Genomic DNA, 26928 nt, shown 5'->3' with positions numbered 1-26928 from the left:
TACAACTGAGTAACTAGTTAACCAACCATCCAAAGAAGAAAACAACATGCTGATCAGAACTTATGGTAACAGTTCCTGTGGGTCGATTTCAGAATTCACCTTCTCACTCAGTGTGTTTAGCTGCTTCTCTAGGAGAGACACAGTGGCTACATGTCATAATTCCCCTTCAGTATATGGGCTGCTGTACAAATAGATGTAATCAGTGAGGAAGAAGCTGCTTACTTTCTCAAGCCTGGTAAATATCATACCAGAAGATGAGTCATCTTTGCTGGGAGATATATAACAAAATAATTATAGAATGTTTTCAGGATATGAATACAATATTTACATAGGACATTTCACCCAAGTATAACCACTTGCACATGTATATTGTACCACTAATATTAAAATGTTCATTTAATATTTAATAATTAGCAGTAAGGTTATTGTAGTAATATTTCTCTATAAGGATCCTTCTCATATTTCTAGGGAAAAAATGAATAAACTATGTGTCTAATTAAAAATTCTTATCGCCTCACAAATCAGACACCAGTTTGATTTCTCCTTTTAGCTGCAGTGAGGTCACACTCCTGCATTTGTGACATAGCAGCGGGTTGTCATGGAGATGATAGCTTTATCAGCAACTCTGCTGTGCAATGACTTCACAGCAAGGTTACCAAGAAGCAGATGGGCTGTGAAGGAGACAAACTCTTCTGTCTAAACACAAACAGCATTGATAATTAATTAGCTGAAGCAGCAGGGGAAATTATGAAAATGTGTGAAAGGTAAAATAATTTCTATTTATTTCAGATTTGATAGTTTTATTCCTCTTGCCAGAGGAATATCACATCCCTCTTCATCTTGGGAAGGTTGTATGATATACTGACTATGGCACTAACTGGTTTGAGTATGCTGGTGTTCACTTCCTGGATTTTGATTTCTTGGTTAAGAAAGCATAGTAAGTATAATAAGTATTTTGAGCAGCTTTGAATGAGATCCCAGCAGTCCTATTATTCTTGCATTCATTGTGTTCCAGTTGTGAGCTAAACTGCAGGTGTCATTCAGTTGATGGGATTTCAGAAGGGGTGGAGATACCTTCCAGTGTCCCTGAAATCACATAATGGTTCTATCTGGCATTGAAGAATTTTCAACCACGGGATAATAGAGCTTTAGTTATAGAAACGACTTTACAGACTGTCCTTGTCCAGGGTCTCTGAACAACCAGGTTCTTGAGATGTTTTGAATAATCAGCTCATATTCATTCAAGATAAAACTGAATAGTTTAACATGATTTAGTTAAAATATGATCTTCTTTTTTTATTATACTTTTAAGTTCTTGGATACATATGCAGAACGTGCAGCTTTGTTACATAGGTATACACGTGCCATGGTGGTTTGCTGCACCCATCAACCCATCATCTACCTTAGGTAATTTTCCTAATGCCAGCCCTCCCCTAGTCCCCCCATCCCACAACAGGCCCTGGTGTGTGATGTTCCCCTCCCTGTCTCCATGTGTTCTCATTGTTCAACTCCCACATACAAGTGAGAACATGCAGTGTTTGGTTTTCTGTTCTTGTGTTAGTTTGCTGAGAATGATGGTTTCCAGCTTCATCCATGACCCTACAAAGGACATGAACTCATTCTTTCTATGGCTGCATGGTATTCCATGGTGTATATGTGCCACATTTGCTTTATCCAGTCTATCATTGATGGGCATTTGGGTTGGTTCCAAGTCTTTGCTATTGTGAACAGTGCTGCAATAAACATACATGTGCATGTGTCTTCATAGAACGATTTATAATTTTTGGGGTATATACCTAGTAATGGGATTGCTGGGTCAAATGGTATTTCTGGTTCTAGATCCTTGAGGAATCACCACACTGTGTTCCACAATGGTTGAACTAATTTACACTCCCACCAACAGTGTAAAAACACACCTGGTTCTCCACATCCTCTCCAGCATCTGTTGTTTCCTGACTTTCTAATGATCACCATTCTAACTGGCATGAGATGGTATCTCATCGTGGTTTTGATTTGCATTTATCTAATGACCAGTGATGATGAGCTTTTTTTCATGTTTGTTGGCTGTATAAATGTCTTCTTTTGAGAAGTGTCTGTTCATATCCTTTGCCCACTTTTTGATGGGGTTGTTTTTATTTCTTGTAAATTTGTTTAAGCTCCTTGTAGATTCTGGATATTAGCCCTTTGTCAGATGGATAGATTGCAAAATTTTTCTCCCATTCTGTAGGCTGCCTGTTCACTCTGATGATAGTTTCTTTTGCCATGCAGAAGCTCTTTAATTTAATTAGATCCCATTTGTCTATTTTGGCTTTTGTTGCCATTGCTTTTGGTGTTTTTAGTCATGAAGTCTTTGCCCATGCCTGTGTTCTGAATGGTATTGCCTAGGTTTACTTCTAGGGTTTTTATGGTTTTAGGTCTTACCCTTAAGTCTTTAATCCATCTTGAGTTAATTTTTGTATAAGGTGTAATGAAGGGGTCCAGTTTCAGTTTTCTGCATATGGCTAGCCAGTTTCCCCAGCATCATTTACTGAATAGGAGATCCTTTCCCCATTGCTGGTTTTTGTCAAGTTTTTTGTCAAAGATCAGATGGTTGTAGATGTATGGTGTTATTTCTGAGGCCTCTGTTCTATTCCATTTGTCTATATATCTGCTTTGGTACCAGTACCATGCTGTTTTGGTTACTGTAGGCTTGTAGTATAATTTGAAGTCATGTAGCATGATGCCTCCAGCTTTGTTCTTTTTGCTTAGGATTGTCTTGGCTACACAGGCTCTTTTTAGGTTCCATATGAAATTTAAAGTAGTTTTTTCTAATTCTGTGAAGAAAGTCAATGGTAGCTTGATGGGACAGCATTGAATTTTTAAATTACTTTGGGAACTATGGCCATTTTCATGATATTGATTTTTCCTATCCATGAGCATGAAATGTTTTTTCCATTTGCTCATGTCCTTTCTTATTTCCTTGAGCAGTGGTCTGTAGTTCTCCTTGAAGAGGTCCTTCACGTCCCTTGTAAGTTGGATTCTTAGGTATTTTATTCTCTTTGTAGCAATTGTGACTGGGAGTTCACTCATGATTTGGCCCTCTGTTTGTCTATTATTGGTGTATAGGAATGCTTGTGATTTTTGCACATTGATTTTGTATCCTGCGACTTTGCTGAAGTTGCTTATCAGCTTAAGAAGACTTTGGGCTGGGACGATGGGGTTTTCTAAATATACAATCATGCCATCTGCAAACAGAGACAATTTGACTTTCTCTCTTCCTATTTGAATACCCTGTATTTCTTTCTCTTGCATGATTGCCCTGGCCAGAACTTCCAATACTGTGTTGAACAGGAGTGGTGAGAGAGGGCATCCTTGTCTTGTGCCAGTTTTCAGAGGCAATGCTTCCAGCTTTTGCCCATTCAGTATGATATTGGCTGTAGGTTTGTCATAAATAGCTCTTACTATTTTGAGATACGTTCCATCAATACCTAGTTTATTGAGAATTTTTAGCATGAAGAGGTGTTGAATTTCATCGAAGGCCTTTTCTGCATCTATTGAGATAACCATGCGGGTTTTTGTCATTGGTTCTGTTTATGTGATGAATTACGTTTATTGATTTGCATATGTTGAACCAGCCAAGTTTTATTGAGGATTTTTGCATTGACGTTCATCAGGGATGTTGGCCTGAAATTTTTTTTTGTTGTGTCTGCCAGGTTTTGGTATCACGATGATGCTGGCCTCATAAAATGAGTTAGGGAGGCGTCCCTCTTTTTCTGTTGTTTGGAATAGTTTCAGAAGGAATGGTACCAGCTCCTCTTTGTACCTCTGGTAGAACTCGGCTGTGAATCCGTCTGGTCCTGGGCTTTTTTTGGTTGCTAGGCTATTAATTACTGCCTCAATTTCATAACTTGTTACAAGGGATAATCCCTATTTAGGGATTTGACTTCTTCCTGGTTTAGTCTTGGTAGGGTGTATGTGTCAGGAATTTATCCATTTCTTCTAGATTTTCTAATTTATTTGCGTAGAGGTGTTTATAGTATTCGCTGATGGTAGTTTGTATTTCTGTGGGATCAGTGGTGATATTGCCTTTATCATTTTTACTGTGTCTATTTGATTCTTCTCTCTTTTCTTCTTTATTAGTCTGGCTAGCGGTCTACCTATTTTGCTGATCTTTTCAAAAAAACCAGCTCTTGGATTCATTAATTTTTTGAAGGGTTTTTCATGTCTCTATCTCCTTGAGTTCTGCTCTGATCTTAGTTATTTCTTGTCTTCTACTAGCTTTTGAAGTTGTTTGCTCTTGCTTCTTTAGTTCTTTTTTTTGGAGGGGGAGTGGGGAGGATGGAGTTTTGCTCTTGTTGCCCAGGCTGGAGTGCAATGGCACAATCTCAGCTTGCCGCAACCTCCTCCTCTCAGGTTCAAGCGATTCTCCTGTCTCAGCCTCCTGAGTAGCTAGGATTACAGGCATGCTCCACCACATCCAGTTAATTTTGTATTTTTAGTAGAGACAGGGTTTCTCCATGTTGGTCAGGCTGGTCTCAAACTCGCAACTTCAGGTAATCCATCCACCTCAGCCTCCCAAAGTGCTGGTATTACAGGCATGAGCCACCACACCCAGCCTCTCTAGTTCTTTCAATTGTGATGTTAGGGTGTCAGTTTTAGATCTTTCCTGTTCTCTTCTGTGGGCATTTAGTGCTATAAATCTCCCTCTACAGACTGCTTTAGCTGTGTCCCAGAGATTCTGGTACATTGTGTCTTTGTTCTCATTGGTTTCAAAGAACTTATTTATTTCTGCCTTAATTTCATTATTTACCCAGTAGTCGTTCAGGAGCAGGTTGTTCAGTTTCCATGTAGTTGTGCGGTTCTGAGTGAGTTTCTTAATTCTGAGTTCTAATTTAATTGCACTGTGGTCTGAGAGACTTTTTGTTGTGATTTCCATTGTTTTGCATTTGCTGAGGAGTGTTTTACTTCCAATTATGTGGTCGATTTTAGAATAAGTGCTATGTGGTGCTGAAAAGAATGTATATTCTGTTGATTTGGGATGGAGAATTCTGTAGATGTCTATTAGGTCTGCTTGGTCCAGAGCTGAATTCAAGTCCTGAATATGCTTGTTAATTTTCTGTCTCGTTGATCTGTCTAATATTGACAGTGGGGTGTTAAAGTCTCCCGCTATTATTGTGTGGGAATCTAAGTTCCTTTGTATGTCTCTAAGAACTTGCTTTATGAATCTGGGTGCTCCTGTATTGGATGCATATATATTTGGGATAGTTAGCTGTTCTTGTTGCATTGATCTCTTTACCATTATGTAATGCCCTTCTTTGGTTTTTTTGATCTTTGTTGGTTTAAAGTCTGTTTTATCAGAGACTGGGATTGCAACCCCTGCTTTTTTTTTTGCTTTCCATTTGCTTGGTAAATATTCCTCCATCCCTTTATTTTGAGCCTATGTGTGTTCTTGCATGTGAGATGGATCTCCTGAATACAGCACACCGATGGGTCTTGACTCCATTCAATTTGCTAATCGGTGTCTTTTAATTGAGGCATTTAGCCCATTTACACTTAAGGTTAATATTGTTATGTGTGAATTTGATTCTGCCATTATGATGCTAGCTGGTTATTTTGCCTGTTAGTTGATACAGTTTCTTCATAGTGTCAATGGTCTTTACAATTTGGTATGTTTTTTGCAGTGGCTGGTACTGGTTGTTCCTTTCCATGTTTAGTGCTTCTTTCAGGAGCTGTTTTAAGGCAGGCCTGGTAGTGACAAAATCTCTCAGCATTTGCTTGTCTGTAAAGGATTTTATTTCTCCTTCACGTATGAAGCTTAGTTTGGCTGTATATGAAATTCTGGCTTGAAAATTCTTTTCTTTAAGAATGTTGAATATTGGCCCCCACTCTCTCCTGGCTTGTAAGGTTTCTGCCAAGAGATATGCTGTTAGGCTAACGGGCTTCCCTTTGTGAAGCCCGACCTTTCTCTCTGGCTGCCCTTAACATTTTTTCCTTCATTTCAACCTTGGTGAATCTGATAATTATGTGTCTTGGGGTTGCTCTTCTTGAGGGGTTCTCTTTATTTTCTGAATTTGAATGTTGGCTCATCTTGCTAGGTTGGGGAAGTTCTCCTGGATAATATCCTGAAGAGTGTTTTCCAACTTGGTTCAATTCTTCCCATCACTTTCAGGTACACCAATCAAACATAGATTTGGTCTTTTCACACAGTCCCATATTTCTTGTTGGCTTTGTTCATTCCTTTTCATTATTTTTTCTCTAACCTTATCATCATGCTTTATTTCATTAAGTGGTATCCTTCTGCTTGATCGATTCGGCTATTGATACTTGTGTATGCTTCATGAAGTTCTCATTCTGTGTTTTTCAGCTCCATCAGGTCATTTATGTTCTTCTCTAAACTGGTTATTCTAGTTAGCAATTCCTCTAACCTTTTTGCAAGGTTCTTAGCTTCCTTGCAACGGGTTAGAACATGCTCCTTTAGCTTGGTGGAGTTTGTTATTACTCACCTTCTGAAGCCTACTTCTGTCAATTCATCAAACTCCTTCTCCGTCCAGCTTTTTGCCCCTTGCTGGCAAGGAGTTGTGATCCTTTGGAGAAGAGACATTCTGGTTTTTGGAATTTTCAGCCTTTTTGCGCTGTTTTCTCCTCATCTTCGTGGACTTATCTACCTTTGGTCTTTGATGTTGGTGACCTTCAGATGAGGTTTCTGTGTGCACATCCTTTTTGTTGATGTTGATGTTATTCCTTTCTATTAGTTAGTTTTCCTTCTAACAGTCAGGCACCTCTGCTGCAGGTCTGCTGGAGTTTCCTCGAGGTCTACTCCAGATCTTGTTTGCCTGGGTATAACCAGCAGAGGATGCAGAACTGCAAAAATTGCTACCTGTTCCTTCCTCTGGAAGCTTTGTCACAGAGGGGAATGTGCCAGATGCCAGCCAGAGCTCTCTTGTATGAGGTGTCTATCAAACCCTGCTGGGAGGTGTCTCCCTGTCAGGAGGCATGGGCATCAGGGACCCACTTGAGGAGGCAGTCTGTCCCTTAGCAGAGCTCGAGCACTGTGCTGGGAGATCAGCTGCTCTCTTCAGAACTGGTAGGCAGGAAAGTTTAAGTCTGCTGAAGCTGTGCCCACAGCTGCCCCTTACCCCAGGTGCTCTGTCCCAGGGAGATGAGAGTTGTATCTGTAAGCCCCTGACTGGGGCTGCTGCCTTCCTTTCAGAGATGCCCTGCTCAGAGACGACAACTCTAGAGAGGCAGTCTGGCTGCAGCAGCTTTGCCAAACTGGGTTGGGCTCCGTCCAGTCTGAACTTCTTAGTGGCTTTGTTTAGCCTGTGAGGGGAAAACCACCTCAGTAATGGTGGATGCGCCTCCCCCCACCAAGCTTGAGCATCCCAGGTTGACTTCAGACTGCTGTGCTAGCAGGGAGAATTTCAAGCCAATGGGTCTTAGCTTTCTGGGGTCTGTTGGGGTGAGATCTGCTGAGCTAGACCACTTGGCTCCCTGGCTTCAGCCCCCTTTCCAGGAGAGTGAACGGTTCTATCTTGCTGGCATTCCAGGCACCACTGGGGTATAAAAAAAAAAAACTCCTGCAGCTAGCTCAGTGTCTGCCCAAACAGCTGCCCAGTTTTGTGCTTGAAACCCAGGGCGTTGGTGGCATAGGCACCGGAGGGAATCTCCTGGTCTGTGGGTTGCGAAGTCCATGGGAAGAGTGCAGTATCTGGGCCGAAGTGCACTGTTCCTCAAGGCACAGTCCCCGAAGGCTTCCCTTGGCTAGGGGAGGGAGTTTCCAGACCCCTTGTGCTTCCCGGGTGAGGTGACACACCACCCTGCTTTGGCTGACCCACCGTGGGCTGCACCCACTGTCTAACTAGCCCCAGTGAGATGAGCCAGGTACCTCAGTTGGAAATGCAGAAATCACCTGTCTTCTGAGTTGATCTCACTGGAAGCTGCAGATCAGAGCTGTTCCTATTCAGCCATTTTAAAATGTGATCTTCTTTACTTCATATTAGAATGTGAACTCAACATGGTAATACTTATTATTACAGACATCTGAAGCGCTAATCGACTGCTCTATGTCTTGGAACAGCTAAAATGGGAGAACAATTTAATTATTACTTGGTTAATGTAGTATGTTGGGTATGAAAATATTCTCAAACATATGCTCTTGAAAAAAATAACAAAATAGATACCTGGTAATGAAAAGGTTAGGAATCCATAATCTAGTCCAAAACTTTACACAAATGAAATGATAATGATGATTAATGTTTAATAAGTGCTTGCTGTGTTCCAGGCACTGAGCTAATATCATTTTACTCCACCTCTTACCCCCACAAAAACTTGGAGGACAGATTTATTATTTTCCTCACTCTACAGATGAAAAGGACTTTAGTAAGGCTTAGAAACTTAAAACATCTTGCATAGCTAATATTTGTCATGAAGAGGTTATGTGACTTTTGTACATGCTATGACAATCTAAATTATTCTAATTTTCCAACTGATTGATGTATATTATCACCATTTTATGCTTTTTGCTACTTTGTTTTAGATCAGTCCTGTTAAGGAGAAATGAGTATATTATTCATCCCTTTCTTTCTTTCTTATATAGTACCCACTTGCTAGGTAAAATCTCTGATGAAAGCACATTTTTCCTTTGTAATAAAGACAGCAGGACATAGCTTTCTTGATATGGTACTGACCCCCTTTCTCCACCTCATCTGAAACACATCCTCTGTCTCTGCCTTCTTGGTAGAAAGCACTAAGGGGGAGATGATGTATAATTACTTGTCTGGTAAGGTTTTAAATTATGTGAGCAACTGTCTATCTACAAAAAATGTAGCTATCCATTCTTTCCTCAGTCAGTATATGATAAGAACTTTGGGAAGTGAAAAGAACTTTGAGGTAGTTTGAAATGAATGACCTAGAGATTCAATGATTTATGTCTACTATCTGATTTTCTCTGAGGAAATGACTAATTTCCCAAGCCTGCAAAGAAAGAACATGAAACAAACAACAAATTTCAAAGTTGAAGCTAAAAACACTCCAGAATCAGAAAGGACATATTCAGTCTGAGCCAACCGTCACATCTTTAACCCTTCCATCTGTTGATGTACATTAGAAAAAGGAAGAGGAAAAAAAAACAAACTACATCCAGCCTGTTAGCTGGGTAATTTAATTTTCATGTTATTTGTGAGCTGGTGAGGCACGCTTACCTCTCTCTGTGTGTAAGCATTGAGGCTGGCAATTAACCCTGTTCCCTTCAGCAATCAAATTTTTTTGGGGACTTCACTCAAAGCCATCTCAGACTGAGCACTATGCTAATGACCTGTACTGGGCTTGACTACTGTGGAAGTGCAAAGGATGGCAGGCAGGACGGTGCAGGCTTTTCTTTCAAAACTACCTTTATGTATATAACTCATTAGACCAAACAGAAAAACATGGTGGTTGGAGAGATTATTGAAATGGTATTTTAAAAGTTTTATTTCCGTTTTCTTTTCCTATTTTTTCCAGCTTTATTGAGGCATAACCAAAATAACCTTTGTGATATTTCATGTGTTCTTTATTATCTTTCTCTATGTTTCTGTTTTCCCATATTTCTTTGTGCCTCATACTAGAAGATTATTTTGGTTATAAAGAAGAACACCTGAATCTTCATTAAAGATGTAAACCCAGATTTGGGGGAGGGAAGATTCTAGAATGTCTCCTCAGAGGTCCCTTTCTCAGCTGTTGAGGATCGCTTTTTAATGTTATAAGAAAAGCTTAGCCCTGAGATGTTTGACCAATATGGCTCTCAGGTGTGTGAGTTTAGAGAACCTCATGTTTTTCATGGGTGTCCAGTCTTTTGGCTTCCCGGGGCCACATTAGAAGAAAAACAATTGTCTTGGGCCACACATAAAATACACTAACACAAACGATAGCTGATAAGCAAAAAACAAACAAACAAACAAAACAAAACAAAACCTCAAAAAAGTCTCATAATGTTTTAAGAAAGTTTACGAATTTGTATTGGGCCACATTCGAAGCCGTCCAGGACTGCATGCAGCGCACGGGCCACAGGAAGGACAAGGTTGTTTTAGAGCTTTAATCCATTTTCATCCACAGTTTTGATTACTGGACTGATAAGATTCTGAATTACTCTCTGCCTCTGTCCACCCCAAATCAGCACAGCTGTGAGGCATGTAAAGCCTTCCTACTACAGATTTGTTCTACTCACCAGCAGCATCTCCATCGCCTAAGAGTTTTATTAGAAATGTGCAATGTTAAGCCCTACTCCAGACACACCGAATTAGAACCTGCATTTTAACATGATCCCCAGTGACTCATATACAAATGAAAGACTGAGAAGCACAGGCCTAGAAGATGTCTCCTCCCATTGACAAAGGGCAAAGAAAAGAGGTGTCTCAGAAGTTGGAGTAAAAAATACTCTCCTATGGTGATAGAGAGAAAAAGTGTGGAGGGCAAAGAGGGGAGCCTGTGTATACGTGTGTGTATGTGTGAGAGAGAGATAGAGAGATGAAATGAGGTAACAAGATTCATCTGCCAACCAGCCCTGCCTAAAAGTTTTCAGCACACTCTGGATCTCAGCTGCTAGGACTTACTTTTAGTTGACTACTAGGCATATTTAGTTTCTATATCCCGCCTGAGATGTTCACGAAATGTCCTAAGCAGCAGGAAAATAACCTGAATTTTTGTCCTTTATCCAAGCACTAGGTTTGACAGAGGTAGTCTTCCTGACATTGCCCTCACTGGCCAAGAGTAAGAAAGCTCACTAAACGTTCTCACGATTATTTGAAGCATGATTTCAGCCATGCTATTCTACCAAAAGCAGCATGGATCTCTCTCTTGATCATTTGGCATTCTTCATATTACATCATCACACATAAAATTGTTGATTCTCGGGTTAGAAGGAACCATTTTAAAAAGTACAATTTCTTACCTGATACTGGAATCCCTGCCATAATACAGCTAGTCATTGCCAAGCTACACTTGGAAAAAATAAATGAAAGAAAACTCAAAATTCATGCTCATATGCTATTGAGCATTTAGTGACATTGCAGCTACCTTATTTGAGAAGGCAGCATTCCACTAATAACATATATCACCCTCTAAGTATGGCATGCTCCTCTTAAAAACAGTTAAGCTTCAGAGCAGTAGTGCAGGAAGGAAAAAAGTCCCTTCATAAACAAATCCTTTTGCCTAAATGAAAGAATATACAGTACTCATAAAAATGGTGATTAGAGCCCAGCATGAGAAAGATACCCTCATAATAACACTAATAATATTAGCAATAAAAATATCCTCTGAGATTTGCTATTCCAGAGAAAATATTTGCTATTATTGTTATTATTATTATATTACTGCTAATAATAATAATGGGTTACTTGCTAAGAGATTGGGCCTTTGCTGTAACTAAGTAAGCATACCTAGAAAGTGCTCCCTGAAGACATTTCTTCAATTAATGAAGAAGATTGACAGATCTTCTCACAGCCTACTGCCAGGTACCAATTGATTGCCTCCCTGTAATAACTGTTTAATTTCCTTTCCAGTACTAATCATGTTGTGCAAATTGTTGGCCTCTGCCATTTGGTGACAAGGCAGATGGTATTTCAATGGGCCCAGTTGAGCTGCCCACCAGCCCCACCGCCCACCCTCAGCCTTTTCCATTCTCCCTTCCCACCCACCCTGTCCCTTTCTCCTGCCTGTAACCCAAACACAGATCTGGGGCTACTACGTGTTCCTCTAGGAAGATGTTGAATAGCACATTGGCAATGAATGAGTAAATTGGTCAGACCTCTAGAGCAGCAGCTACAGGAAGAGGCATCCCTTTGCCATGTATCATGACCTCTCCCTTTGCTTAAAGAGAAGCTGTAAGTTTACAGCATGAATTAGCATGGCCCCATCACAGACACAGATTTAGAGTCATATAAGGCCAAAGTGGGTAATTTGGTGATTAAAAAAAAAGTCAAAGTCCCAAAAGCAGGGGAAATTGTTATCAGGGTGCTGGAGAGGGAGGGGAATTGTCAGTAAATACGATGAAAACACATGAGTGGAAAAGAACCTTGATATATCATTAGGCATATCAGGGAACTCTAGAACACAGTCACAGTTGATGACTGAAGTATAGTTTCCCCAACCCTACCTTGTTACCCATGGCTCCTCTGACTTGTTTAGGGGTATGCTTAGTTTTTGGCTTCTTGCATAGCTTTCATCTTTCTGCTTCACTGGATGAAAGGCCCACAAAGAAGCAGGCATATACAGAGGCGTGCATTGTAGTTGCAACCACTTACGTTAAAGTTCCCAAACGTACTTGGTACGTTCACACCTCTGCATGTCTAGACATACTATTCTGCCATCTTGGTGGAATGTCCTTCACATTCTGAATTATCAAGACTCATTTCAAAGATCCCAGTTCTTGCATTAAGCTTTCTATTCCTGTGCCCTCCTAAGGCAGTGCTTTTTTCACATTCACTTGTTGCTTAGCTAAGTAAGAGCAGACCCTTCCGTCCTTCACAAAACACCCTCCAAGCTATAACCTAAACATATTTTTCTGTTGCGTCTTCTACTACCACTCCAGACCTATGCTATGGCCATATTCCATATTTTACTGGACCACATACTTCTCTTCTGTCTTTGCCTTGTCTTTGCACTTTCTTCTGTCAGAAATTTTCTTAAAGAGTTCAGTAATCAAAAATTCCATCTGTTAAAGATAATCACTAAAACCATTTCCTTTTTGAAAATGCTATTGGATGTGATGTATCTCTCTATTAAAAGCTATATCACATATCATCTACATATATATCTAATTCTTTGGAGACATTAAAAATTACTTGATGGAAGATACTTTAAGACTTTCTGATAAGCCCCCACAGAACTTTATTTCTCCTCATGGAACTCATAGTTTGCTTCATGTGATTAAGACCCTTTCCAAAGACACTTTTTTTTAAAGGGGTTTACATAGAAAACTTTATAGCAACGTGAAATGTGAAAATTTTTTTTAGCTTCAACTTTAAACAAAGTTACTTTCCACTGCAAGGCGTTTAAAATTTATTTCCAATTTCCAAGGAATACAGGAGTGCTGATTTTACCTGTGGGAAATAAGCCAGCAAGGAGACCACAGATACAGGACAAAATGCTCACTTTAGGAACACAGAGAGGTGTCATGCCATTCAATCATTTCTGCAACTGGCAAAGTGGACAGTATTGGAGAAATATAAGGCCTGAAGAAGAGTTTTGTTAAGAAAGATTTGGATCTTAAAGATCATAGTGTGAGAAGTACTTCTGAACCACAGCTCAATACCAAGCTACTACTGATTACCTAAATGAGATACAGTGAAAATGGAATGTTTGCAAAACTGAAGAGTACATACTTTATTTTTATTTTTTTGAGATGGATTTTTTTGCTCTGTCGCCCAGGCTGGAGAGCAGTGGCACAATCTTGGCTCACTGCAACCTCCACCTCCTGGGTTCATGCAATTCTCCTGCCTCAGCCTCCCTAGTAGCTGGGACTACAGGCACCCAGAACCATGCCCAGTTAATTTTTGTATTTTTAGTAAAAACGAGAGTTTCACCACGTTGGCTTGGCTGGTCTCGAACTCCTGACCTCAAGTGATCTGCCCACCTTGGTCTCCCAAAGTGCTGGGATTATAGACATAAGCCACCGCGCCTGGCCTAAAGAGTATATACTTCAGGATGCTTAGTTACTAAAAGACAATTTTTCTTTGAAGTGTCTGCTTGGAAAGCCAAATACCACAATACCACATGTTCTCACTTATATGTAGGAGCTAAACAATGGACATACAGAGTGGAATAATAGACATTGGAGACTACAAAATGTGGGAGGGAGGTGAAGGTTGAAAGATTACTTACTTATTGGGTACAATGTTCTCTATTCCAATGTTCTGATGACGGATATACAAAAGCCCAAACTTCACCACTATGTAATATATGCATGTAAGAAATCTGCAGTTGCACTCCCTAAATATATACTTTAATAAATAAAATATAATCAACACTTAAAATAAATTTAGTTTGAATAAAAATAAATAAAAGGTATCTGCTGAGTACCTGACATTGATATTGGGAGCAAGCAATTTTGGAGGTGGGAACTCCTTTCAGGGGAAAAGAAAATAAGAAAAAATATAGAAAACAAGAAAAAATACTATAGAACCCTGAAAAAGAATAATCAACCAACCAACCAACAAACAAACAGAAATCAAAACCAAGAAAACCTAACCATATGACGACTACATAGAAGATGGGCAAAAAGTGTTCCCATTTCCCATGGCAGAAAATTCTATTCTCACTGCCACCATCCCAGTTTAGACTATCTTTTCTTGCCAGGATCAATGCAGCCATCTACTAACATGTTTCCCCAACCCCTTCCTGGCTCTCTATAAGTACATCCTTCATATAGCCAGAACATTTTTATGAATGAAAAACCAGCTTATGTCATCACCATCCCCTATATCCTATCCCATTCCTTCAGTCTCCTAGCTTATCCATTTGCTCCCTGAAGACTTACTCAGACTTTATAGGCACTATAGATACAGAAACAAAGCAGGATGAGTTACCCCTAACCCCCACCTCAACTCCAGGAGCTTATATATTAGGGATCAAATCCAAATTCCTCAACATGACATACCAGGGTCAGGCAATCTAGAAATGCTTCTTTCTCCAACCTCCTGCCCCCTTCCTCTTGGCTTCTCCACTCCATTCTTTCTTTTACCAATACACTCATACTTACTTTTGTTTCTCTATTAGCACTCTCCACACTCTCTTTTGACTCCCATTTTTCTCATAAGAGGATTTTGTGCTAAAATACCTTTCTTCACCCGTCTTCGCCTACATTCCCATGGCTAATCGCTACTTCTCTCCTATATTCCCCTTATCACTCTGTTTTCTTTGTTTGTGTCTGCTTCCTCCAATAGACTGATAGCTCCCTCAGAGAAATCTAGCGTTATTCACTGGTAGGTAACTCATTACTCAGCACTGTACCCGATTTATGATGGTGCTCAATTACCATCAGTTGGGTGAACCAATTAAAGTTTTGACTTTGTGTGGCTGGTTTCTACTATACTAAGGGAAGTAGTTTCTGTATTGTGCCTGAGGTCAGGGACTTTGTTTGGTTCCTACCTCTCCCAACTGGGTGAACACCAGGTATTCAAGAAATATTTATTGAATGAATAAAGGAAAGGATGAATTCAACCAAAACAAAACAAAGAAACCCAATATTAAAACTATGTCCAGGTCAGGCCACGGTGGCTCACACCTATAATCTCAACACTTTGGGAGGCTTAAATGGAAGGATTGCTTGAGGTCAGGAGTTTGAGGCCAGCCTGAGCAACATAGCAAAACCCCCCTCACTATTTAAAAATAAATAAATAAATAAGTAAATAAAGCTATGTCCACATAAATACAACTGTGATCAGAACTGAAACTGGACATCAAGCATTCTTTTGGCCAAATAGAAATCTGGAACTTTCTCATAAGAACTTTCTAATGGTATTAGTTATCTTAGGAAAAAAAATGATAATTTTTCTAGCCCCTTTGTGTATACTCCAATTTCCCTTCTCTTCACATGGCACAGTAAAGGCACTAGAGTTGAAATTGTGAGAACCTTTTCACTTTTACATCTGAATTATAAAATGTCACATCCATCTGCCTCTGCCAGACACAGGCAACATTAATATTCATGTTTAAAGGGCCTTCAGAATAGCAGTGGGATGATTTAAAGAGAAGAATAATCAAGGACTGCATCTTAGTAAATAAATCCAAGGTCCAATTTGTTTAGTCTTTCAGCTGCATTTTTTAAGGAAAATTAATATTCTTTTTAAAAAGCAAATCAATACAGACAGACTCTGAACTGCTGACTTAGTAGATTTAAAATGGAAATGTTTTTTTCTTCCTCAACAGCCTGCTGGTTGATCTCCCTTTTTTCAGTCTCCCTCTATTCCATTCCAATAGAAAGAGACACAGGGATACCCTCAAAATATCACTCATGAAGCATATAGGAAATTGTTGAGGCTGTGTGTGTGGTACCATGTGTCTCTTGTGGGCAAGCAGACCATAGGGCAGCCTGTCTTTGCCCTCAAGGGGGTTATAAACCAGATAAGGAGAGAAAACTCTCCTAGATCAAGGAATCCAAAGGACAATAACAAGAAACGTCCTCTAAGATACTGAAAAGAAACCATTTTCAACATATAATTTATACCCTTGCAAATGCCCCATGATGCTTTGTGAACTCCTTCCTCTCTCAAAAGAGGCACTAGACACTTCATGTACACAGGTAAAACATGCTCAATTAAAAAATAAAAAATCTTAAATGTTTCAACAACTGAATCTATTTGAACGACACCACCAGTGGAAAATTCCACACCTGACCTTATGTGACAGGTCATATGTATTATTAAAAATATTGTATAAAATTACCTTCAGCCTATATCTATAAGATGCACATGAAAAATAAATGAGTTTTGTGTTTAGACTTAGTTCCCATCCCTAAGATAATTTATGATTTATATGCAAATATCCAAAAATTAAAAACAAATCTGAAATCTGAAACACCTCTGGTCCAAAGAATTTCAGATAAGGGGTACTCAGCTTGTATTATCTCATTTAATCTCACAACAACCCTCAGAAGTTTATAATATCAAGCTCATTTTACAGTTGAAGAAACTTATGACCTTCAGTTAAATGACCAATGCAAGATTCTGTGTTTGAGAAGTGATAAAACTAGTACTTAGAGTTTAGTTCTGCCTAGCTGTAAACTTCTTTTCTTTTCACCAGCCTCTTTCCTCAGTATCACCCACTGTCTTTGGCATTCGTCTATGATTTTTTATTATTTTCTAACATCTCTACTCTGCTGAATCCAAGTTTATATACTTGGCATCTCTGGAACAAATTTTGCTAAGGCATGTTTTCATGTCATGTTCACCCACCACGATAAAAAAACTTAGGTGTCAGTACAGCATATAGGTTCAAAGTGTAGCATCTGAAAGCACACAGGTTCATATTCTAATTCTGCCTTCAACTCTTCATAGATAGGAGTATGATCATTGACAAGCCACCTTCTCTATCTGTATTTCCTTATCTGTAAAATGGGAAAATAATAATAGAATCTACAAATGTCATTACAAATAATAGAATCTACAAATGTCATTACAAATAATAGAATCTACAAATGTCTTTGGTCACTAATGCTAGTTACCATATTTTCATCTGCGATTTATGAAGGGACATCTAGCTATATGGGTCCTAGACAGTTATTGAGCTGAAAAAATAGTTTGAGGATAGGAATATTAAATGGCAAACTGTGTTGTCCACTAAAAAATAAGAATAATCTGATTGCATAGATGGAATAAAATTTATATGTATTTTAATACTATCCTCCAATTTTACAGATGGGAAAATTGGAGTTTAAAAAGGTAAAATAAATTTTTCAAGTTCACACATCTAGTGGAAGAACTTTTCTAGAAGGTTATATTGTTGCTTTTGTCTCATAAGCAGTTTCTGAAAGTGCTAATTCTTCTTTTCACAAATATCCCTCCACCCTCTAATCACAAAAAGCAGGTTCTGAAGACCCCCATCTATTCACTTTCCCCATTTTTAGCTCTCTCTCTATTGGCCAAAATACTAGTAGCTTGTAAAGCACAAGCTGAGCCTTGGGATTTACTCCAGTTTTAAATTATTTCAAAAATTATCATTTCAAAATGAAGGTTTTCTTCCCGTGAAACATTTTAACTATGAGTGAAAAATCTAGTTCAGCTCATCTCAATAAATATTTGAGTGTTATGTTTGGTTCTGGCACCATATGCTAGATGTTGGGGAGAAGAAGGTGGGACAAACAGCATGGACTGCCATTTTAGGCTATCAGAACTTTAATTTTAAAGTTCAAGTTTCACATATTATCTTGAGAATTCTCTTTTCTTTTGAAGTTCAAGTTAATAATGTCAAAAGATAATTTTGTTCCAAGATGGGAGATTGGAGGCAGCGTTAGCATGCCTCTCCCACTTAGAAAGACAAAAATGAAGTGTAGAGATTTACACTGTGAGCTTTTTTCCTTGAAGCAATGTAGAAATATAACAGGAAAATGGAAAGAAAACACAGAAACTGTGAAAGAAGCATCAGGCTGCAGCCTACACCATGAGCCAGGTGAAAAATTGTAAATCCCCAGAGTGTGAGATGGGGAGAAACTGCCTCCAGGATATCCACCCCCAATGGGGAACCTGACCATCTAGGCCATGGGGGAAGGCCTTAACTCTATTTAGCAGTGGAGTTGATTTAGGGAGCAGGAGTGCGAAGACCCTTGTGGGCATTCCCAGTCTCCAACATGGACTCAGGGAAGCCATCCCTGATTCTATCTCACAGGAAACCTCATGGAATTCTGCTAGCTAATTCAGGCAGCAGTAGCAGGTTGAGAGGAGCTCCCAACTGAAACTGGGAAATGAGTGGGAAACGTGCTGCAGCCACAAGCACAGGAGCTAGGATCCCTGGCCGTGTGGGCAGATAGGGAGAGGCGTGGCCTGAAAGCTATGGTTGCTGTCTCCCATGGGGAAGGCTTATAGCCTGGGGCAGTTTTCAGTTCTGAGCATAGACTGCCTGGAACTAAGGCACTGAGGGTGTGAGACCTGCCTTGCCAAGTATGTGGGAGCTGGGTGGGGTTTACTGCTGCCTGCTATTCCCCAGTGCCTGCATGAACTCTTCTGGGCAGCAAAGGCAGCTACACTTCTCCCTGGAACATTACCCCAGTGGCCAGATACCTGACCCCCTGTAACTCCCAAGGAGCCACTGCTTTCTATGCACATGGAGATCCAGAGCACAGACCTACCTGACCCAGCCCTCACTTGGCTTTGCCCCTCCACCTGCCGTGGTAGCTTAATACAAAAGACAAAAACTTTTAGGAGGCTCTGTAGCCCCACTCATTACCTGAGAACCCAGAGTAACTCCCTGGGTAACAAGGCAAGCACAAATCTCACCACTACTGTCAGAGCTAGGACTCCTTTGTAAGCACCACCTCCTGGCTGGAGGTCAACTGACACAATCCATTACAACATTTCCAGGTAGAATAACATGACACCCAGGAAGGAGAAAACTTGTGTATAACCTCACCTATCACCATTGCTTGCACGAGCCTGGTTAACCAGAAGGTCTTGAATCTCTCCATATGAGTAGTTCATTACTACTACAACCAGAATTTGTGAAAGTCAACATGCTAAGCCTATTTATAACCAAGGAACCTCACAGAGTCTATGTCACTCCCCTGGCACCCCCATCAGAGCTGGTATTGGTACACACTGCTGGGATACTTGAGGACAGGTCACTTCACATCAAGATTCCTTGCAGACATTCCCCAACACCAGCTTGGAGTGTGGCAGCCCCAGTGGGCAGCTAGCCCCAGAGGAGCAGCAGTATGCACAGTAATCTGGCACTAAGCGACTCCTAATCTTAGGGAAAGGGGGAGTGTACCGCATCAAGAGAATACCCTGTGGGACAAAAGAATCCAGAAGGCAGGCTTGAGTCCCAGATCTTTTTTCTGGTGGGAAGTTTCTTTCAGCAGAGGCAGAGTTCCAGTGCTGGGCTCAGCAAGGAAATTCTGCAGCTCTACCCCAGCAGTCAGGCAGCCCTGGTCCTCATAAAGGGCCTTGGAGAAGGAGATTTCTTTTCCCCCTCATCCACCACTGCAGACATAGCTGGGACTTCTCCCATGAGAGCTCATCATGATTACTAAGCTGTTCCAGGAGATACCAGAGAAAGGTGAAAACAACATAAAAAATTACAAAAAAAAAATTCAGGATATGCATGAAAAATTTTCTAAAGAGATGGCTATTTTAAAGAAAAATCAATCTGAAGTTCTGGAAATAAAGACACATTTTGGGATTTACAAAATGCAGTGGAGAGTTTTAATGGACTAAAACAAGTGGAAGAAAGAATTTCAGAGCTCGAAGACAAGGTTTTCAAATTAACACAGTCCAACAAAAATAAAAAAGAATAAACAGAAATGAATAGTCTCCAAGCAATATACGATTATGTAAAATGACCAAACCTAAGACTAGTTGGTGTTCCTGAGGAAGAAGGAAAAGAAAAAAGTTCAAAAAACATATTTGAGGATATAATTGAGGAAAACTTCCCTGGCCTTGCCGGAGGTTTAGATATCCAAATACAAGAAGCTCAAATAACTCCTATGAGATACATTGCAATAAGGACATCATTAAGCCATATAGTCATCAAGCTACCTAAAGTCAACGTGAAGGAAAGAATTATAAGAGCAGTGAGACAAAAGCATCAGATAACCTTAAAAGGAAAACCTATCAGACTAACAGTAGACTTCTTAACAGAAACTTTATAAGCCAGAAGGAACTGGGGTTCTATCTTTAGCCTCCTTAAACAGAATAACTGCCAGTCAAAAAATTTGTGTCCAGAAAAACAAAGTTTCATACATGATGGAGAAATGAAGTCATTTTCAGACAAACAAGTTCTGAGGGAATTTGTCACTGCCAGATGAGCCCTACAAGAAATGCTTAAAGGAATTCTAAATCTTGAAACAAAATGTTGATATGCATAAGGAATAGAGTCTCTTGAAAGCATAAAACTTATAGAGCCAATAAAATAATAACACAATAAAGAAAACAAAGTATCTAGGTAAAAATTAACACAATGCTTGGAATGGTGCCTCACACCTCAATATTAACATTAAACACAAGTGGCCTAAATGCTCCACTTAAAAGTTACAGATTGGCAGAGTGGATGAAAAATTATAAACCAATTATCTGCTGTTTTCAAGAGATTCATTTAACATCTAAGGATTCATATAAACTCAAGGTAAAAGCATGGAATATCTTGGAAACCAAAATGAGCAGGAGTAGCTATTCTTAGATAAAACAGAGCTTAAAGCAACAACAGTAATAATAATAATAATAATAATACAAGCAATGTTATTATATAATGAGAAAATGATCAATCCAACAAGAGTATGTTACAATCCAAAATTTACATGCACCTAACACTGGAGCTCCCAGATTTATAAAGTAATTACTACTAGACCTAAGAAATGAGATAGCAACACAATAATAGTAGGGGACTTCAATACTCCGCTAAAAGCATTAGACAGATCATTGAGAGAAAGTCAACAAAGAAACAATGGACTTACACTACACTCTAGAACAAACAGACCTAACAGATATTTACAAAACATTCTACCAAAGAACTGCAGAATATACATTATTCTCATCAGCACATAGAACATCCTTCAAGATAGACCATAGGATAGGCCACAAAACAAGTCTTAATAAATGTTAAAAAAAAAAAATCAAAATCATGTCAAGTATCTGCTTAGACCACAGTGAAATAAAACTAGAAATCAACTCCAAAAGGAACTCTTGAAACTGTACAAATACATGGAAATTAAATAATCTACCTCTGGATGATTTGAGGTTTAACAACGACATTGAGATGAAAATTTAAAAAATTGACAATAGTGATACAAGTTATCAAAACCTCTGGGATACAGCAAAAGCAATGCTAAGAGGAAAGTTTATAGCACTAAAAGCCTACATTAAAAAGTCTGAAAGATCAAAAATTGGCAACCTAATGTTACACCTCATGAAACTAGAGGAAGAAACTAAACCAAAGCTAGCAGAAGAAAAGAAATAACAAAGATGAGAAGAGAGCTATCTGAAATTGAGAAAAATACAAAAATAAGTGAAACAAAAAGTCAATTATTTGAAAAGATAAACAAAATGGATTGACCATTAGCTAGATTAACAAAGAAAAAGGGAGAGAGAAGATTCAAATAAACTTAATTAGAAATGAAGCTTACAACCAATACCACAAAAATAAAAAGATTATTCATGACTATAATGAACACCTCTATGCACACAAACAGAAAACTTAGAAGAAATGGAAATTCCTGGAAACATACAACCCTCCTAGATTAAATCAGGAAGAAATAGAAACCCTGAACAGACCAACAACAAGCAGTAAGATCAAATCAGAAATTAAAAAAAAAAACAAAAAACTGCCAACCAAAAAAGCCGAGGGCCAGATGAATTCACAGCTGAATTCTACCAGACATTCAAAGAAGAATTGGTACCAATATTACTGAAACTATTCCAGAAGATTGAGAAGGACAGAATCCTCCCTAATTCATTCTATGAAGTCAGTATTACTCTGACGCCAAAATCAGGAAAGGGCTTAACAAAAAAAGAAAACTGTAGGCCAATATCCCTAATAAACACAGATGCAAAAATCTTCAACAAAATACTAGCTAATCCAATCAAACAGCACCTCAAAAAGATAATAGAGTATGATTAAGTGCATTGCATTTCAGAGATGCAGGGATGGTTTAACATATGCAAGTCAATAAATGTGTCTATGATACATGACACAAACAGAATTAAAAACAAAACCATATGATCACCCCAATAGACACAAAAAAAGCATTCAATAAAACCCACAATTTTTTATAATAAAACTTCTCAATAAACTAGGAATAGAAGTGACTTAAAATAATAAAAGCCATATATGACAAACCCACAGACAAAATCATACTGAATGGAAAAGTTTAAAGCATTCCTCCTGAGAACTGGAACAAGACAAGGATGCCTGCTTTTATCATTTCTATTCAACATAGTGATGGAAGTCCTAGCCAGAGCAACTAGGCAAGAGAAGGAAATAAAGAGCAACCAAACTGGAAAAGAGAAACTCAAACTATCACTACCCACCAATGATATGATTGTATACCTGGAAAATCCTAAAGAGTGCTCCAAAGTACCCCTAGATTTGATAAACAAATTCAGTAAAGTCTTGGGTTACAAAGACTTTGTAACCCAAGACTTGGGTATCACTAGCACCGCTAGTCACCAACAATAACCAAGCTGAGAATCAAATCAAGAACTCAATCCCTTTTACAACAGATACAAAAAAATAAATAAAATAACTAGGAATATACTTAATCAAGAAGATGAAAGAGCTCTGCAAAGAGAACTACAAAGCACTACTAAAAATTTAATTGTGCAGCAGCAATAGAAAAAAGAAAACACTACTAAAAGAAATTGTACAAGACACAAACAAATGAAACATATCCCATGTTCATGAATTGAAAGAATATCATGAAAATAACTTTACCACCAAAAGCAATTTACAAATTCAATGCAACTCCTATCAAAATACAAACATCATTTTACACAGAAATGGAAAAAAAGGCAATCCTAAAATTTATATGGAACCAAAAAAGAGCCCCAAGTAGCCAAATCAATCTAAGCAAAAAGAAGAAATTTGGAGGCATCACATTAACTGGACTTCAAATTATACTACAAGGCTATAGTTACTAGAACAGCATGGTACTAGTATAAAAATGGACACATAGGCCAATGGAACAAAAACCAAAACCATATGAACATCTCAATAGACACAGAACAAATATTCAATAAAATGGAACAGATTAGAGAACCTAGAAATAAAGCCAAATATTTACCACCAACTGATCTTCGACAAAGTATACAAAAACAAAAATTGGGAAAGGAAGACCCTATTTAATAAATGGTGCTGGGAAAACTGGATAGCCACATGTAGAAGAATGAAACATGTAGAAGAATGCACCTATCTCTTACCTTATACAAAAATCAACTCAACATAGATTTAAGACTTAAATCTAAAACCTGAAACCATAAAAATTCTAGAAGATAACCTGGGAAAAACTCTTCTGGAAGTTGGCCTAGGCAAAGAATTTGTGACTAAGACCCCAAAAACAAAAGCAACTAAAACAAAAATAAACAAATGGGACCCAATTAAACTAAAAAGCTTCTGTACCACAAAAGAAATAATCATCAGAGTAAATAGAAAACCCACAGAATGCGAGAAAATATTTGCAAACTTTGCATTTGACAATAGACTAACATCCAGAATCTACAAGGAACTCAAAAAAATCAGCAAGAAAGAAACAAATAACCCCATCAAAACATAGGCAAATGACATGAATAGACATTTCTCAAAAGAAAACTTACAAATGGCCAAAATCTATACAAAAGAATGCTGAATATCCCTCATCATCAGGGAAATGCAAATTAAAATCACAATGAGTTACCATCTTACTCCTGCAAGAATGGCCATTATTAAAAAGTCAAAAAACAATAGATGATGGCATGGATGTGGTGAAAAGGGAACACTTATGGATTGCTGGTGGGAATGTAAATTAGTACGACCTCAATGGAAAACAGTATGGAGATTTCTTAAAAAACTAAAAGTAGATCTGTCATTCAATTCAGCAATCCCACTATTGAGTATCTACTCAAAGGAAAAGAAGTCACTATATTAAAAAGACACTTCCATATATATGTTTATTGCAGAACAATTTACAATTGCAAAGATATGGAACTAACCTAAATGCCCATCAAGCAATGAGTAAATAAAGAAAATATGGTATATATAAACAATGGAATACTACCCAGCCATAAAAATATATGAAATAGGCTGGGCGCGGTGGCTCACGCCTGTAATCCCAGAACTTTGGGAGGCCGAGGCGGGTGGATCACGAAGTCAGGAGATCGAGACCATCCTAGCTAACACGGTGAAACCCCGTCTCTACTAAAAATACAAAAACAAAAAATTAGCCAGGCATGGTGGCGGGCACCTGTAGTCCCAGCTACTCTGGAGGCTGAGACAGGAGAATGGTGTGAACCGGGGAGGTGGAGCTTGCAGGGAGCCGAGATCGCGTCACTGCACTCCAGCCTGGGCGACAGAGCGAGACTCCGTCTCAAAAAAAAAAAACCTGAAATAATGTCTTTTGCAGCAACATGGATGGAGCTGGTGGCCATTATTCTAAGTAAAGAAAACTAAAGACTGTATGTTCTCACTTGTAAGTGAGAGCTAAACTATGGGTACACAAAGGCATACAGAGTGGTATGGAGACTCATAACGGGAGTTTCATGAGGAATAAAAATCAAAATATTGGGTACAATGTACACTACCTGGGTGACAGGTGCACTAAAATCTCAGACTTCACCACTATATAATTCATCCATATAACCAACAGCACTTGTACCCCAACAGCTATTGAAATAAAAAAAATCAACTTTAGTGTAGCCTAAAAAAATACCAAAAGAATCATTTACTGCTTCAATATCAATATATTCCTTGGTCCAATTATAAGAAGAAATAATGAAGTAAAACTTCAGTAATTTAGGTTTTCCTTGTTTCTAGGAGCTCCTTTTGGGACCATCAGGTATTCATAAATTTAAGCCTTTCCTTTCTACATCATTTTTTTTTCTCTTCAAATACAATCCTTGGCTGGGTGTGGTGGCCCACGCCTATAATCCCAGCACTTTGGGAAGTGGAGGAAGGAGGACTGCTTGAGCCCAGGAGTTTGGGAGGAACCTGTGCAACATGGCGAGACCCCATCTCTAATTTAAAAAAATTTTAAAAATTCTTCCATTGAATATTAACCAAGGTTGTGAGACAATGTCTCAACTTGTACAAGCTACAGGAAACACACAAACACAATCATACACACATACTCTAAAGCATATTATTAATTTTTATCTCAGAATGAATATTATAATTGACACCACTTTGTTTAGTTTTTACATATTTCATGCTATTATAAGAACTGCATATGCATTATCCTGTGTAATCTTACACATAAACAGGGATTATTGTTCCCATTTTACAGACTAGGCAACTGAGGATTGGGTTATATAAACTTGCCCAAAGTCATATGGGTATACAGGTAGGACTACAATTTGTACCCAGGGATGCCTGACCAAGTATTAAGCATTTTCTAGTTTTGAGGAGTTTTTTTCACAAAGTAAGTGTCCAAAAGATCCTTGTTGAACCACTGAATGCTGAAGCAGAAGAAAAGCAACAAAAATGCTATATTGTGAAATAAACTCCTAGAAAAGCTTAGCAACCAGACTTTGAAAGAGCTATTACAACAGAATCCCTTGTGATTAGGCCTATATAGGTTTGTGAAAGACCCTGAAGCAGCTTTGCAGAAACTGCACCAAACATGCAGCAGTGAATTCTGAAGAGGTTTTGAACACATTTTTATTGCCACAGAAAAGGAAATGGAATTTTTAGTCATAATTCATCTAATAAAGCAATCCAAGTTTTTGCTCTACAGAGACTTTAGGGGGAAAGAAGAATAATAAAAGTGTCACAGATGCCACCTGTACAAAACTTCTAGGCTTTGACCAAAATGTAATGCCATTGTTTAGTAAGAGGCACTGGGGTACCAAATTCCAAGGACTATGTGTACAATTCTCTCAAGCTAGTTTATGCTTTCAAAAGACATCTGGATCACGATTTTAGTATTCTCATCACCATCACTAGCTTAGCACACACATGCACTTCTACCTGGAAATTTTCAAAACTATATACATAAATGTACTGTTGGTCCTGTACCTTTGCTCTTCAACGTGTGTTCCACATATCGGCAGTATTCACATCATCTGGGAGACTGTGAGACATGCAGATGCTCAGGCCTTACCCCCAGACTACTGAATCAGAATCTGCATTTTAACATGAGCCCCCAGTAATTCATGTGGACAGTCAAGCTGGGGAAACACTGGTCTGTAGAAGGATCTGACAAAGGCTTTTCCTGCAGGTGCTAAAGCACAGAGTAATGAGCTACCAAGAGGAACATCTACAGTCATTTCAGCCATGTGTTGATTTCACTGATGGTCAGCAATTCAGTTTCATGTGAGACTGAACCAGGGTCCCACAACCTTCTTTCATGCACTGTGACAATGCAGTGCCCAAGCAAACTTTGGGTATTCAGTTATGGTGGGTTCACTTATAGTGCTTAAGTCCTTGATTTGCATCATTAAAACACACCCATTGCATTCTTTAAGATGCCTACCTTCTCTAGGAAGTTATATCTGTCCCATTCTAAAGACTTCACATATGTGCATCAAAGTACTAACTGATTTAAGTCGAAGTGCTGCAGTTTGCTTATATAGCTTAAATTGC

The 26928-nt window shown here is 38.8% G+C and overlaps 1 long non-coding RNA gene across 1 annotated transcript in view; it reads left to right on the top strand.

Moving 5' to 3' along the window:
• The first annotated feature begins 631 nt into the window (after nt 1-631).
• Nucleotides 632-26928, top strand: part of LOC100936966 (uncharacterized) — a 69113-nt gene continuing 42816 nt past the window's right edge. The window contains exon 1 of the long non-coding RNA XR_008523589.2: nt 632-764. This is a non-coding gene — a long non-coding RNA (uncharacterized LOC100936966). The remainder of the gene's footprint in view (nt 765-26928) is intronic.

This window comes from Pongo abelii, chromosome 2 (genome assembly GCF_028885655.2).
Source record: "Pongo abelii isolate AG06213 chromosome 2, NHGRI_mPonAbe1-v2.0_pri, whole genome shotgun sequence".
In the NCBI taxonomy this organism is placed as follows: domain Eukaryota; kingdom Metazoa; phylum Chordata; class Mammalia; order Primates; family Hominidae; genus Pongo; species Pongo abelii.
Note: the sequence above shows the minus strand (reverse complement) of the source record. Positions and strands in the feature narration are given on the sequence as shown.